The sequence below is a fragment of the Cyanistes caeruleus genome, unplaced genomic scaffold, assembly GCF_971803275.1.
Source record: "Cyanistes caeruleus unplaced genomic scaffold, bCyaCae1.hap1.1 HAP1_SCAFFOLD_65, whole genome shotgun sequence".
Lineage (NCBI taxonomy): Eukaryota > Metazoa > Chordata > Aves > Passeriformes > Paridae > Cyanistes > Cyanistes caeruleus.
This window is the reverse complement of record NW_028255884.1, coordinates 3765682-3781395: the sequence shown is the minus strand read 5'-3', so window position 1 is coordinate 3781395 and position 15714 is coordinate 3765682. Positions and strand designations below refer to the sequence as shown.

Genomic DNA, 15714 nt, shown 5'->3' with positions numbered 1-15714 from the left:
CCTCATCCACGAGGTCACCCAGCATCCCTGAGGCCACAGCAGGGAGTGCTCCTGGCATCTGGTAGAGCACTGTGGCTTTCCTGGGATCCTTCTGGTGCCTGAGGCTGAGAGGAGTGGGGTGGATGGAACCAGGACGGGTCACAGATCAGCAGCCCCACTGCAAGCAGTGCTTTCTCCTGCTGTGTGGGGACCGTGGGGTGACTGATATTGGGACTCCTCTGGCTTTGGCTCCTGCAGAGCACACAGTGGCTCAGACACTGGGCTGAGGGAAGGGGTGCCATGGAAACCCAGCACAGGCATTTCTCTTTGGAGAGGGGTTCTGCAGGGAGAAGGGAGAAGAAGAGACTTTCCTGTCTGCTGAGATTCCCCCTCCTCCTTCAGCAGCCATTCCACAATCCATCAGTACCAGAGTTCATAGGATCACTTCCATGCCAGGGAGCACAAGGCACTCAAAACTGAACCCTGCCAGAGCCCAGCCCTGCCTGCCCATTTGGAGGGTGTGGGGGAATGGAATTTCAGCAGGAGCTGACCCACAATGATACTTTGCCACTTGTGGGTTTCTCACAGCCTTAGAAGGAGTTTGAGATCTCTGTCCCCAACACCTGCTCACCCTTCAAGTGCACACACGAGCCTGGGGGCAATTCAGGTTCCCTGGAGTGGTGGCTGCTTCCCTTTGAAACAGGAGCTGTTGTCTTTTCCAGTGTGCTTAACTCCCTTCTACCTATTAGAAAGTGGGTGAGTAAAGGAAATGACCCTGGAGAAAGGAGACCAGAAATGGGGAAAAGGATGAAACATGTCTGAATTACAAATGAAATCTATTTCAATTTATTTCTTTACTACTAATCTATTACAAACAAAAACATGTTTCTGAGCTGATTGTTGGGATTCAGAAGAATTATTATTCAAGAAATAAACTTGTTCTTGTTGTTATTATTATTTATTAGTATTACTTTTCACTGTCAAGACTTTTAAATCTTAGACATGAATAAAAATGGCTGGATGTCTCTCACTGGGAAAATTCCCTTGCTTTTCCCACCAGGATTAAACTGTACGGTCATTTCCAAGTTGCCAGTAGATTCTGAAGATGGAAAATCCTTTTAATGCTGGGTTTAGTGTGGTTTGGAGCTGGGGAAGGGTCTCATCCCCTCCCAGAAGTGCCCCAAGCCCGCTCTGCTGCCACATCTGCACTCGCGGCCCCTCACGGCTGCTCTGCCCTGGGGACATGGTGGGACCCCTCCTGCCAGGGCTGAGGCTCCTCATGGCCCCTCACAGCCCCTCATGGCCCCATAGAACCTCTCATGGCCCCATAGAACATCTCTTGGCCCCTCACAGCCCCTCATGGCCCCTCACAGCCCCTCATGGCCCCACAGAACCTCTCATGGCCCCATAGAACCTCTCACAGCCCCTCATTTCCCCTCACAGCCCCTCATGGCCCCATAGAACCTCTCATGGCCCCATAGAACATCTCTTGGCCCCTCACAGCCCCTCATGGCCCCTCACAACCCCTCATGGCCCCATAGAACCTCTCATGGCCCCATAGAACATCTCTTGGCCGCTCACAGCCCCTCATGGCCCCAGGGGCTCCTCCCAAAGGAGAAGGGGTCGGGCCCTGCTCGCTCTCCTTTTATTTCGGTCCCTTCACAGCGCCGAGTAAAGAAAGGCTGAATGGAGCCTTTCCCCAGCGTTTCCCTCGGGGTTCATTGCGGGCTGAAGCTCTGTGCTGGCGCTGGCCCCAGCACCAACATCCCTGCAGCCCCCAAGGCCTTTGCTGTCCCCCCGTGTCCATTCCCTGTCCCCGAGTCCCGCCCGGCTCTGGCAGCAGCAGCAGCCGCAGCGCAGCGGGCGCAGGCCCGGCCCGGCCGGGGCTCCCGGCCAGGAGCAGCAGCAGCGCCGGCCCTTCCCACCTGCTCCTGCCTCGGCTTCCCAGGGCTTTTGCCAGGGCAATGCTGGACTACAGCAACAATCCCCCACAAACAGCCCTGATTCCTCAGGGCCCGCCTCTGCTGCCCTCAGCCAGCCCTCAGAGGAAGAAAGGATCGGGATCCAGCGCTGTTTTCAGCCCTGTTTTACTCACCCTGAGGTGACAGCAGGAGGCTGTTGGTGCCTTGGCCTTGGCAATTGTAGATCCCAGCTGCTCTTTCCCCTCTTCTGCTTGCCACTTGAATTTTAGCAGTACAGCTGCAATTGCCTCTTTCAATCAGTGCTACCCACTGTGCTTTGTCACAGGGAACTCAGGATTTTTGTTTCAGGCATCATGATCAGTACAGATCAAGATGCTCCTAAGTCCCTGAGCACTAAGTCGAGGGGAATTAAAGCCACACAGGTCACATTTGCAGTGCTCAAACACAGCCCTGTTGCTGCTGCTGCTGCTGAAATAGAATCAACTGACAGAGGCCATCACAGAAATTGCCTCTGCAGTGGCAAATCAAATGAAAAAATCCTCCAGGAGAAAGAAAAACCAGAACTTCCCAACTCGCTTCATTGTTTCTTCTGAGCAGCAGAAGAAAAAGGAACAGGGCACCTTTCAGGCAGCTCCACAAGCTCAGGGTTCTCATTTCATTGGGAATCTGAGATGCAATTGGCCTTGTTAAAAGGATAAAAGCAAAGGGAATGAACTGGGAATTATTAGGAAAAAATGACCCTTCTTACACACAAAGTTCACCAAGTCATTCCCTGCATTTCTCCTTTTCACATTCTTTCTCTCACCCACTGAGAGCTCCAGCTTATCATGTTCTGCTGCTTATCATCACCTGATTGTTCTCTTGATTTCTCCCACTGCAAGAGATGTAGAATCATCTCAACTGAACACAGAAACAAACTCCCTCTGTCAGCCCATCTTCATGTTCCAGATCACTTTCCAGATGTCCATGGGGCTGTTGGAATGATGAGCTCTCCACTGCTGGCTGCAGGCTCTGGAGATTCTTTCTCCACATTCAGCCAGGCTTGTATTCCCCAACAATTCCTGGTAGCCCATCATGTTTTCTTTGGGTAGAAGAGGAACAATGAAAACCTCACCAATGGCACAACTCCTTGTCCACAAGGAAAAGAAAGAACAAGTTGTCAAGTCCTTCAAATATTTGTCCTGCTTTGCTGCAAGAGTTGTGCTGCACTCAGAGTGTGGGGAGCCAAGAGAAGCTGCAGCTGGGGGCACATCTTGTGACAGGAGCTGCACCTTGTTCTCCAGGACAGGTTTTTGGAAAGAACAGACGGGACTGGGGAGAAGATTCTGGGAAAATTGAAACAGCTTTTTTAAGAAATGAAAATAAAATCCAAAGAAATGAACAATATGTTTTTCTCTATTTTTCTCTCTTTATTTTTATGTTTCCCTTTTCCATCTTGCACTGTTTCTCCATCCCATTCATTCCAAATGGCTCTCACCTCTAAGATCTGAGACTTGGCAAGTTTTAGACCCTGTAAAATACCCTGAGCTATAGCCAGTTTGCCTTGCCCTGTTTTCCTTGGAAAGCAATGCTGGAGACACAAGTGCAGTGCTCGGCTCAGGTACAAATTCTGCATTCAGGGAATGTGCTCAGACGGTGTCTGAGCCTCAGCAGGGACAAGGCACAGCAGCAGCCAAGGGCATTGCTGTGCCCCTGTGCAGGAGTCCAGACTCTGGCTCTTGGCTCAGCAGGGCAAAGTTGCCGTGTTTGGCCAGGCTCAGGGGCTGCCCGGGGAGCGCGGGGCTCGGGGCGGGGCCGAGCGGGCAACGGACAAACGGACACGGGGACAAACGGCCCCGGGGCTTCAGCTGCAGCGGCAGCGGCGGCAGCAGCAGCAGCGGCGGCAGCAGCAGAAGCAGCGAAAGCAGAAAATTGATCAATTCTCTCTCTCTTCTCCCTCTCCCACTGTCCCTCATCTTCTCCCCGTCTCCCTTTTCCAGCGTCCCCTCCTCTTCCAGTTTCCCTCTCCCCCTGCCCGCCCGGGCCATGCCCCCAGCCCGCCCCCGGCCCCGGCCCCGGCCCCGGCCCCGGCCCCGGCCCCGGCCCCGTCTCCGCCCATCCCGCCGAGGTCTCCTCTTCGCCTGGCTCTGGCTGTGCTGGGCGGGCATCAGTGCCAGGGGCTGGGGCGGCATCGCTGCCCTTTGGCTCCGCCTGGCCCGACCCCGACCCCGGCCCCGACCCCGGCCCCGGCCCCGGCCCCGTCCCCGGCCCCGGCCCCGGCCCCGGCCCCGGCCCCGGCCCCGGCTCCTCCCGGGGCCCGCGGAGGACACAGGCGGTGCGGCCGCTGCCGCCGCCTCCGCTGCGGCTTCCCCGGCCCGAGCTCCGCCGCTGTCGCGTTCCAATGAGGGAACGCCTGCGGGTGCCCGGCCCGGGGAGCTCGGGGAGCGCTCGGGGGCCGTTCCTGGCCCCGGGCCGAGCACTGACGGCCGCGTCTCTTCCCCAGGGAAGGCGCAGCAGGCCCTGCAGCAGCGCTACCGAGTGGGGTCACTGCTGGGGCGCGGCGGCTTTGGCAGAGTTTTTGCGGCCACTCGGCTCTCGGACGGACTCCCGGTGAGCAGAGGGGCCGGCGGCGGGCGGAGGAGGAGGAGGGGGCGGAGGAGGAGGATGGGGCTGGACACGGTGGGCGGTGAGCTGAATCCGCTGTTCCCTTTGGCTTGCAGGTGGCCATCAAAAAGGTGCCACGGAACCGCGTCCGGCACTGGGGCGAGCTGGTGAGTGAGCGGGGCCAGCGGCAGAAGCCGGGCCGTGCCGGGCGGGGATGAGCCGGGGCCCGGCAGGGTGGGAGCCGCCAGGACACCTGCAGGGAGAGCGGGCGTGGGGCCAGCGGAGGGCACAGAGCATCCCGGGCTGGCTGAGGGCTCCCCGAGCCCTGGCACGGCCTCAGCCCCACTGACGGCACCGTGCTCCTCCCGCAGCCCGACGGCACCAGCGCACCCCTGGAGATAGTGCTGCTGGACAAGGTGTCCACAGGCTTCCCCGGTGTGGTGCAGCTGCTGGAATGGTTTGAGCTCCCCAACACCATCGTGATGGTGCTGGAGCGCCCGGAGCGGTGTCAGGACCTGCGGCGTTTCATTCGGGCACGGAGGTTCCTGTCCGAGGAAGAGGCGCGGGAGCTGTTCCAGCAGGTGCTGGCGGCCGTGCGGCACTGCACCAGCTGCGGGGTCCTGCACCGAGATATCAAACCTGAGAACGTCTTGGTAGACCTGGACACCGGCGAGGCAAAACTGATTGACTTCGGCTGTGGCACCTACCTGCAGGACACAGCCTACACTCAATTTGCAGGTGAGCCCACACAGGGGTGGTGATCCTGGTCCTGGCATCTCCTGGCCCAACCTGGGTGTGGCAGGAGGGATTCTCCCAGGACTGGGGCTGGGGCTGGGGCAGCCAGCCTGACAAAATCCCCCATGGGTGGGAGTAGAAGAGAGGGGGAGCCAGAACTGGTGCACCAGCTGGTTTGGTGTGCAGGTGAGAATGGGCTTGGACTGCTCTGCTCACCTGGTTTGCCTTGGTTCAGGATATTTTTTGGGCAATGCCAGCAGGGAGGATGTGGGTGTGGTTTTTCCCCAGCACGGAGTGGGTATTTCCCTTTGTGTGTCATGGTCAGGCCTTGCCAGGGTTTCTGCTGCCCTCTTCCAGCACCAGTGGCTTCTTTTCCAACCCCAGGTTTGTACCCAAGTCCCAGGTGCTGGCGAGAGGGCAGCAGGTCACCCCGTGGGCCACTGGGGCAGCCCCCACATGCCCAGGGATGCTGGGGCCAGGCTCTGGGAGCAGCAGCATCCCCCTGATGAGCTCCATCCATATTCCATAGGAACACCGTCATACAGCCCCCCGGAATGGAACGACTTCGGCTGGTACCATGGCGAGGCAGCGACCGTCTGGTCCCTGGGCATCCTGCTGCACGAGATGGTCTGCGGGGAGCACCCTTTCAGGAGGGGCAGGAACATCAGATGGGGCCAGCTCCCGCTGCCACAACGGCTCTCCCAAGGTGGATCCTCATCTCTGGGCACGGGGGGAACACCAGTGTTGGGAGACAGCAGCGGGCTCGTGAGCATCCCGCTCTGGCAGCTGCTGAGGAGGTGGCACATGTCCTGCTCTCCTGCTCTCCTCCAAAACAAAGAATTGATGGGAAAGTTTAGGCCCAGCTCTGAGCACATCCAGCGTGGCCTGGGCATGAGAATAGTGGGGCAAAGCAGACAGGAGCCTTCTCCAACTGACCAGTGGTTTGTGGTTTCTCTCCCCAGACTGCCAAGTTCTGATCAGGTGGTGTTTATCCCTGAACTCCTTGGACAGGCCCTCATTAGAAGACCTCTCCTGTGATCCCTGGATGCAGGATATTCATCAGCCCTAGAAGAAGGGAGAGAGCCACAGGAACAGTGATGCAGGGACCTGGTAAGTTACAGCTCCACACATGCCCTGGCAATCAGCAGCAAAGAAACCCAGACTTTTTTGTCCTGCCTGTGTCACTGCACTGGGGTCATGGAATGGGAACACACAGCCCTTGTGCTGGAGCTGAGCTGCTCTGCCCAGCACTGGTGGGCACCATCTGAGCTGGTTTTGCTTGTCCTGCTTCACTGACAGCCGGGCCCTGGGCAGAACCCTGACAGCCTGGTGTCACCCCAGGGAAGAAGGAGCCCCTGGAGAAGCTGTACCAGGTGGGGCTGCTGCTGCTGCTGCTGCTGGAGACATGGAGGACAGCAGCAAGGATGACAACCTCTTCCTCCACCTGGCCAGCGGGAGCTGGCGATGATGGACTTTGATTCTGGCACCTTCTTCAAAGCCAGGCTCCACAGAGAATTTTCAGGTAAGTCCAGACCCAGGGGGATGCTCCCAGATTTGTGCATTGGCCGGGAACCAAAGGTTTCCCTTTGCTGGGGCAGATGCAACTGATTCCTCAGTGGCTGCCCAGCTGGTTTTTGGCAGGGCTGGGGACGTGGGCTGGGGTGGTTACGAAATGGGAGTGGGATCCTGGCCCTGCCAACAGCCCCCAGCACCCACCGTGCCCCGGGCTGGGGCTGGGGCAGCCAGCCCGACACAAACAAACCCCCATGGCAGGAGCACAGGTGGGACTCCAGAACCTGAGCACGGCTGCTTTGCTGTGCAGGCAAGGAAGGGCTTGGGCTGCTCCACTCCCCTGCTTTGCTTTGGGATCACCGTGATTTTGGGGGACAGTGCAGGGGGAAAGGGAGAAAGCATGGGCTTCCCTCACCCATGGGTGGGTTTTTCCCCAGAATGTAGGGGTTGGGCCTTCCTCAAGCTCCTGACAGACATAAGATTTTTTACCATTTTTCTTGTTTCCCCTTTTTGTCTGTAACCTATTTTCATTAATTTGTTGTTTGTTTTTCTAAAGGAAGCGTTCTAGGTGGGGTCCAGTCTGGATCAGGAAGTGCTTGGGACCAGCTGTGGCGTGGATGGGCCGTGCCCTTGGAGAAGACTGAGGACATCGTTTGGGACCAGCTTTTCTTGTGGCAGCGGATGGTGTGAGGTGGGTCCTCATCTCCTTGGCATGGCTGGGACAAGAGCTTTTGGGAGATGGCAGCGGGCACAGGAGCATCCCGCTCTGGGCAGCTGCTGAGGGGCTGGATCTGCCGTGGCTGGCTGCAGGCTGGGCACATGTCCTGCCCTCCTGCTCTGCTCCCCAAGGCAGCAGTGATGGGCAGCTTTGGGCCCAGCTCTGAGCACGGCCAGCATGGCCTGGGCACCGCGGCTGGCTGGGACAAGGGGACAGGAGCCTTCAGCTGACGGGCGGTTTCTGCTTTCTCTCCTTGCAGCCGGGCTCTGCGGATGCTGAGGCTGCTCTGGGCTCTGCCAGGGCTCTGCTGGGCTCAGCACCGGGCCGGGATCAGCCAAAGAAGAAACGCTGTGACCTGCAGCAGAGACTTGAGCATTTTGGCAATGCAGCTCAAGTCTGCAGAGTGTCCACCTCCAAGGGAAAACATGACACCTCCCAAAAATTAAACTTGTTCCATAACTTCTGAAATGAAATCAATCTGGGATGACCCCAAATGACATTTTTCATCTTGCTCAAGCTGTAGCTCAGCCCTTCTCTGAACAATTGTGTCCCACACATCTTCTGCCTTTTACTTCACAACTGCTCCCTCCTTTCCCCCAGTGAGTTCCCAGCCCATCACAGTCTCCATCACACTGCAGCCTTCCTTGATGCCCCTCACCATGAGGAAGGCCAAGCCCCAGTCTCAGGGACTCATCCTGTCAGTGGCTGAAGAACAGCAATGTTTCAGAGGTCTGGTGGGATTTTGGTATCATTCAGAGCTGCTCTCCTCACTGCTGAGTTCCCACTCCCTTTTCCTCATCCATCAGGATGAGCTCCGTGAATCCCCCTGTGATAAATGGAAATGATTCATGTTAACTAAATTGTAACTTTTTGGAAAGTAATTATTTGAAATTAGTTATTATTAGAAGCAATCAAGTGAATTAGTGTTACAAAGCAGATGTACCCCTCTACAGATGTTACATGTTAAAATTAAGATAGGGGATGTAGTTTTGAGATAAGAAATGTCCCAAGAGAAAACTGACCATGAGATGGATAAAGTTGGAACGACTTTAGGCATAGGGCCTGAACATTATGAAGTGTAAGACTAATTAGTGGAGCACAATGCTCACTTACATAACACAACACTTGGTACACACACACAGCCTGTGAGGTTATCCAGAGGACAATGAGGATGAGTGTAAGCCTTCGTCCAAAGACCACCAAAAGAAGACTGAAGACCCCCTAGCAACAAGTGAAGCATGCACCATGAAGAACAGTGATATACAACTAAAGAATCATAAATTAGAGGAGACTTACTGGAAACATGAATGAATATAAGCATACAGTATATAAGTTTAGTTTGAATTTCTTTGTTTTGTACCTGAGGCAGGGTGAGAAGCCGTCCCTGTATGCCAGTCAGTCTTGCTTATGCTTTAATCATAATTACTGGCAAGCTATATTCGTATATATGTATATATGTATATGTATTTTTTCATATATATATGTATATATATATATGTATATATATATGAATATATATATAAATGGTACTCTTTTAATAAATTATATTCCTATATCAAATTGCTATTCAATCCAATAAATTGTATTTTTTTATTAAATTGTTTTGTTGTATTCAATTCACTAAATTGTATCATTTTTTTTTCTTGTTATTAAACTGCTGTTAACCCAATAGCCCTAGCTGTCCAAATTTCAATTTGATTTATGACACTGCCCTTGGGTGTGTTACAGCCACAGCGAGAGGGAGGAGGAGATGATCCCACCCATGGCTGCTGCTGGCTCCAGACATTTGCTGAGATAAAGCTGAGCCAGAGCTTCAGCATCTCCCCCAAAATCACAGAATCACAGAATGCCTTGGCTTGGAAGAGACCTTAAAGTTCATCTCATTCCACCCCCTGCCATGGCAGGGACACCTTCCACTATCCCAGGCTGCTCCAAGCCCTGTCCAACCTGGCCTTGGACACTTCCAGGGATCCAGGGGCAGCCACAGCTTCTGTGGGCAAGCTCTGATCTCTGCCCAGGTGAGCAGGGACAGGAGCCGAGGGAACGGCTGGAGCTGGGCCAGGGCAGGGCTGGGCTGGAGATGAGCAAAAGCTTCTTCCCCCCCAGGGGGCTGGGGCAGTGCCCAGGCTCCCCAGGGAATGGGCACGGCCCCGAGGCTGCCGCAGCTCCAGGAGCCTTTGGCCAGCGCTGCCAGGGATGCACAGGCTGCGATTGTTGGGGTGTCTGTGCAGGGCCGGGGGCTGCACTCCATGATCCCAATGGGTCCCAGATGCCAGCTCAGCCGCTTGTGCAACTCTCACCCTTTGGCTCAGCCTTTGTGTCCCCTGGAGGCGCTGGCAGAGCTGATGGGGTGGGGCAGGAGCGGGGCAGCCCCAGCGTTCCCCTGGCAGTGACAGCACAGCCGGGCCAGCAGCCCCAGCGTTCCCCTGGCAGTGACAGCACAGCCGGGCCAGCAGCCCCAGCGTTCCCCTGGCAGTGACAGCACAGCCGGGCCAGCAGCCCCAGCGTTCCCCTGGCAGTGACAGCACAGCCGGGCCAGCAGCCCCAGCGTTCCCCTGGCAGTGACAGCACAGCCGGGCCAGCAGCCCCAGCGTTCCCCTGGCAGTGACAGCACAGCCGGGCCAGCAGCCCCAGCGTTCCCTCCCTGGAGACGCTCCAAGGGAAGCGGCCAGAGCCGCGTCCAGTCAGCGGAACTGAGCGGCCACTGAGCACCCCCGGCCTGGGCTGCTGTGGATTCCTCTGCACACAGCTCGGGGAAGGTGCCCTTGGCCACCCCCACAGTGCCACAGACAAGTGTCACACACAGTTACACAGCTCTGCCCACAGCTCACAGGGGGAGTTAATTTAAAAAAACAAACAAGCACAGCGCCGGGAAGGTCTTTGTGCACCGAGGCTTTGCTGCAGCCAAGGAAAGCTCCTGGCTCAGGGTCACCTTTCCTGCTCGGCCAGAGCCCCGAGTGCCCCAGCAGCAGCAGCAGCAGCAGCAGCAGAGAATGGCAGCATTGCCACGGGCTGGCTCAGGAAGGGGAGATTTCCCCCTGGAGAGAGGCTCCTCTGCCAGGTTTTGCATTCAGGCAGCTGCAGATCCCTCAGCTCTGGGTGCACAGCAGCTGGAAATGCAAGTGCAGGAGCTGTGTTCATGGCCAGCCCCAGCGGGTGACAGCAAGGCCAGGGCCCTGGCAGTGGGACATTTGCAGGGAGCGGCTGCTGCAAGCGCTGGGGGCTGGAAGTGTGTGCAGAAAACAGCCCGGGGGTCTCCGGCCCGAGGCCAAAGGAACAAAGTTTCAGTTCTGGCCTCCGCAGGGAGCACCAAAATGGTTCCTTTGCAGGGCGAGGTTCCACTGGCGGGTGTTGCAGGGCCCCCAGAGGAGAGCCCAGGGTGTCCCAAGTGCCTGGGCTGGAGCAGCTTTCTGTCCCGCTCCGGGGGCATTCCCGCGGCCTTGGGATCCCTGGGAAGGCGCAGGAGAGGCTGGAAGCCGTCGGTTTGTGGGTTTGGGGTTTGGATTGTTTTCTGTGGGGGGCTGATGGCCGGTTGTGATTTTGGTGTTTTGCGGGGCTGGGGGAATGTTTTTTGTGAGCTGTGCCCAGCGGTTTGCAGCCCCGCGGGTGCGGGGAGCGCTGGCGCAGGCCCGGCCCGGGCGGGGCGGCCCCGGGCGGGCTGTGGGAGCCGGGAGCGGCCGGGCGGGCCCGGAGCCGCCGCCTCGGGCCGGGAGCCCCCCGGGCAGAGCTCTGTGCTCGGGGCCGAGGCCCGGGCAGCGCTGGGCGGCCCGTGGGCCCCCGGCACAGGCGGGTCCGTGTGGCCGGGCCGGCGCCGTGTCCGCAGCGGGCTCCGAGGGGAGCGGCCCGGGCCGGCCGTGGCCGTGCGGGGCCTGGCGGGGCTCGGGGGGCCGGGCCGGGCCGGGCAGAGGCTGAGGGAGAGCGGGACAAGCGCGGGTACAGAGGCCCCGGGCTCGCCGTGCCCCCCTGGCCACGCAGCCGGGCTCGGGGGCCGCCTGGCTCAGAGGCAGCCCCGGCTGCGGGGGTCCCCGGGGGTCTCTGGGGAGGGGGCGGCAATGGGGGCTGCCGGAGCTCTGTGCCCGGAGCTGGGCGCGGCTGCCGAGGGAGCGGAGCATGCAGGCTCCCCCCGTGCTGGGGCTTGCTCTGCCCGCCTCAGGGGCTGCATTGTCAGCCCAGAGCCACGTGGGGATCGCCCGGGACCAGCGGGGCTGGCAGGGAAAGCAGCAATGGGGGCAGCAGAAACGGGCAATGCCAGAGCTGGGGGTGCTCCCGAAGCCCCCCAGATGTTGGGAGCATGGACAAGGGGGCCCAGGGATACCCCAGGAGCCTGAACCAGGGAGCCCAAACAGTGCTGACCACCCAGGACTCCTGGGATGCCAAAGTGGTGAGGCCAGAGAAGGGGAACCTCCTGGCTTGCCAGGAGCCCCAGCAGACAGAGACGGGGAACAGCAATACGAACTTGACCCACAGCAATCCAGACAGGGGGAGCTTCCAGGAACCCACAGTGGAGGGACCAGAGAGGGTAAATGCATGGATGGGTGTTTTTGGTGAATCTTGACCATTTGTGTATTTTAGGGGACTGAATATTAGCGTTTTGGTGGTTTATATGGGCACCAGGTGCCCGGTGACTTCTAGGGATGGACTTGGAGAGTAGGAAACCCCTAACCCAAAGTGCTCATCCATTGCATTTTCTGAAACCAGGATTTCTGATTCCTAAACTTTGGCTGGATGGAGAAGGAGGCTGTGAGGAAGAGGAAGATGCTCCAGGACACCCAGGCAGGTGAGGAGGAAGTCAGTGCCCCTTTCCCCCTCTCTCCTGCTCCATCTCCCAGCCCAGCCTGGCCCCCGGCTGCAGGACAACCCCGCTGCCAACGCCGTCCTGCCGGGGACGCACTGGGGGGATCTCCTTCCCCTTCCCTCTGGCACGGAGGCAAATCCCATCCTCTCCTTGTCCTTGCTCCCCCAGACAAGGAGCTGAGGATGGAGAGCAGGGAGGACAAAAGTCTGCCGGAGAACCTCGTGGAAGAGGCAATTTTGAGCAGCTCCACAATGCAGGAATCCAACAGGGAGGAAAATCCCCAGAGATCTCACAGGAGGAGGGGCTCCAAACCCATCCCAGGGTGCTCTGAGGAGGAAAGACCCACCCAGTGCTGGGAAGGCGGCCGGAGATCCAGCCGGGGCTCTGAGCTGGTGGTCCATGAGCAGCTTCAGGATGGGGAGAAGCCCTACAAGTGCTTGGAGTGTGGGAAGAGCTTCAGCCAGAGCAACAGCCTGATCAGCCACCAGATGATCCACACTGGGGAATGGCCCTATCAGTGTGGGGAGTGTGGGAAGGGCTTCAGTTTCAACTCCCACCTCATCATCCACCAGCGCATCCACACTGGGGAGAGGCCCTATGAGTGTCCCGAGTGTGGGAAGAGGTTTCACAGCAGCTCCAGTCTTGTCCTGCACCAGCGGATTCACACGGATGAGAGGCCCTTCCGCTGCCCTGACTGTGGGGAGGGCTTCAAGCGAAACTCCCACCTCATCAGACACCGGCGCATCCACACTGGGGAGAGGCCCTACGAGTGTGGGGAATGTGGGAAGAGCTTCAGCCACAGATCCAGCCTCAATACCCACAAACACATCCACACTGGGGAGAGGCCTTACAAGTGTACCCAGTGTGGGAAGAGCTTCTCAGACAGGTCTAACTTTGGCAGACACCAACGGAGGCACCGGTAAGGGAAGCCCTGCAAGTGCCTCAAAATACAGGAAGAGCTTTGTGCACTGCTCCAGCTTCATCCGCCCATGGAGGATCCACGTTGGAAAGAGACCTGGTGATCCATGTTCCCTGGGATCCATGCTGGGAAGATACCTGTACCTTTTCCTGCCCATGGGAATGTCATGATGTGGGATCAAAGAATGTGAGACTGTGATCATGGTCCATTATATTCAATCCCATCTCAGGTCATTGCCAGGGGCAGGAAAAGGACTCCCTCTCTCTCAGCAGAGAAGGGTGTCCTTTCTTGGCAGGAGGAAATACGTGTCCAGGAAGAGTCAGTTGGTGGTATTTTAGTTTTCCCTGTGAATGGTTTGTCTTATCCTTTCTGTTACCAAAATTGTTTCTGTGTCTGTTTGTTCCTTATCCTGTTGCTGTTTTTCATAAATTCTTCTTATCCCAGCCTGGGATCTTTGCCTTTTGTGCTTTCCATGGGAGGTGGGAGGGAAGCGAGTGGCAGCAAGGTTTCAGCAGGAGCAGGAAATTGGGGAATGCCATTCCTGAAGCCCAGCCCGTGGAAACCGAGCATCCCAGCTGGTGCCAGGCCTGGTTGCCATGGCAGCAGCCTTGGGAGCGGGTCCCTGGCTGGGGGCTGCGGGAACCTCTTCCCTCTGGTGCCCAGGGCCAGGAGTGGAGGGAGCGGCTGGAGCTGAGGCGGGCAGGTTTAGGCTGGATGTGAGGAAAAGGTTTTTCCTGCGAGGCTGCTGGGGCACTGAACAGGCTCCCCAGGGAAGGCTCCCAGCTCCAGGGCTGGCTGAGCTCCAGCAGCGTTTGGCCAGCGCTGCCAGGCCCAGGCTGGGATTGTTGGGGTGTCCTGTGCAGGGCCAGCAGTTGGACTGGAGGATCCCCATGGCTCCCTCCCAACTCAGCCAATTCTGTGGCTCTGGGATCCCATGAGCCTGGGGATGGGACTGCAAATGGTTGCCATGGCAACGGGCTCTGGCTCCAGGCCTGAGCTGGTGTCCATGGCAACCACCCCGGGCATGGGGTCTCCATGGAGTTGCCATGGGACTGACCATAGCAACAGGGTGCTATGATGGTTTTCATGGAAACAGACAATGGCAACAGGTCCTGGTGATAGTTGCCATGAATCAGACCATCGCTACATGGGGCTGGTGATGGTTGCCTACCAAGGATCAGATTTGTTACAGGCCCTCACAAAGGCTCCATGGGGACATTCCAAGAGTCTCCAGGCTGTTCAAGAGCCAGAATGTCACAGGCAGAGACAGGGGTTCCATGGAAACCTCCCAGAGGTTTCTGGGGATGCTGAAGAGCCGTGTGCTCAGACGCTGTCCCAGCAATTCCATGGTGACATCCCAGGGGACCCCGGGCTGCAAAGGCACCGCTCTGTCACAGGCACTCCCGGGGGCTCCACGGTGACATCCCAGGAGTCCCCAGGCTGCCAAAGAGCCGGGATGTCACAGACACTCCCAGGGCTTCCTGTCATGGGCAGAGTGGGAGCTTCAGGCAAAAGATTTATTGCTTTATTGGAGAAACTTCTGCTGAGTCATGAGGTGGAGAAATGACACCCAACATCCACCAGGGATCCTCAAACCTTTCCAGGCTGCCTAGACTTTTAAATTCTTTCTAAGAAAGGAGACTGGGAGTAGCTGGATCCAATCCCAGCTCCAGATTTTGTCAAAGGTTTATGTGTAAAGACTGGACAGGTGGAAATGAACCGTAATGCAATTTTCCCCACAGGATTAACAATTGAATATCAGATATATTTATACAGATACTACTGTCACTGATTCTGGCATGATTAGACAGATTTATTTACACCAGAGAGTAAATAAAGAAAAATAGTTATTTACTCCACAGTATAGGAGCTATAACAATTATTAGACTATAGCGCCCTAGGAAACAATTTTGAGGTGAACAGGGCTTTGCTGGAGTTGTTTGAGCCCATTCCAGGCACAGCCTCCTGCTCCAGCAGGTACTGCTTTTCCTGTGCCATGCCCAGGGCAGATCCTGCTGCAGGAAAAGCCCCAGGCCAGCCCCAAGCCAGGGAAGGGCTCGGGCACAAGTGCAGAGTGCCGTGCTGGGAGCTGTGCCAGGGACAGCCTGAGGCACCAAAGGCACCTTGGCAGCAGCAGCTGCTTCCAGGCCATGGCCAGAAGGCTCCCTTGGCACCCCGGCCTGGTGGCCAGCACTGCAGAGCTGCTGCTTCAGGGCTCATTTCTGGCTGGGCTCTGAAAAGCCACTGCTGCTCCAGGAGCCTGACTGGGAAGCAATTGGCCCCAGCACCTTGGGGACAAGATAATAATGAAACAACTCTTCATGCCAGCAGAGACAAGGCAGGGGCAGAGGAAAGGGGAGAGCCAGGCCCAGGGGACATGGCTGAAATGGTGATGGCTGTGAGGTCAGTGCCACTGCAGCAGCCTGGCTGGCCCTCAGCAGACATTCTGGCCAGGAGGGTTGTGAGGGCACCCAGCACATCAGAGAACCCACACAACAGCAATTCCATCCTTGGGGAGGGGAGGGGCTTTCACTGTGTCAGGTTGCACAGA

General features: G+C 57.5%; 1 protein-coding gene and 1 long non-coding RNA gene across 2 annotated transcripts in view; one reads left to right on the top strand and one right to left on the bottom strand.

Moving 5' to 3' along the window:
- The window catches only part of LOC111944753 (uncharacterized), a 245903-nt gene that overhangs the window by 117666 nt on the left and 112523 nt on the right, over nucleotides 1–15714 (bottom strand).
- Nucleotides 5754–6727, top strand: LOC147647215 (uncharacterized). Its single transcript, XR_015281649.1, has 3 exons — nucleotides 5754–5925; nucleotides 6182–6329; nucleotides 6519–6727. It is a non-coding gene; the product is annotated as an uncharacterized LOC147647215 (long non-coding RNA).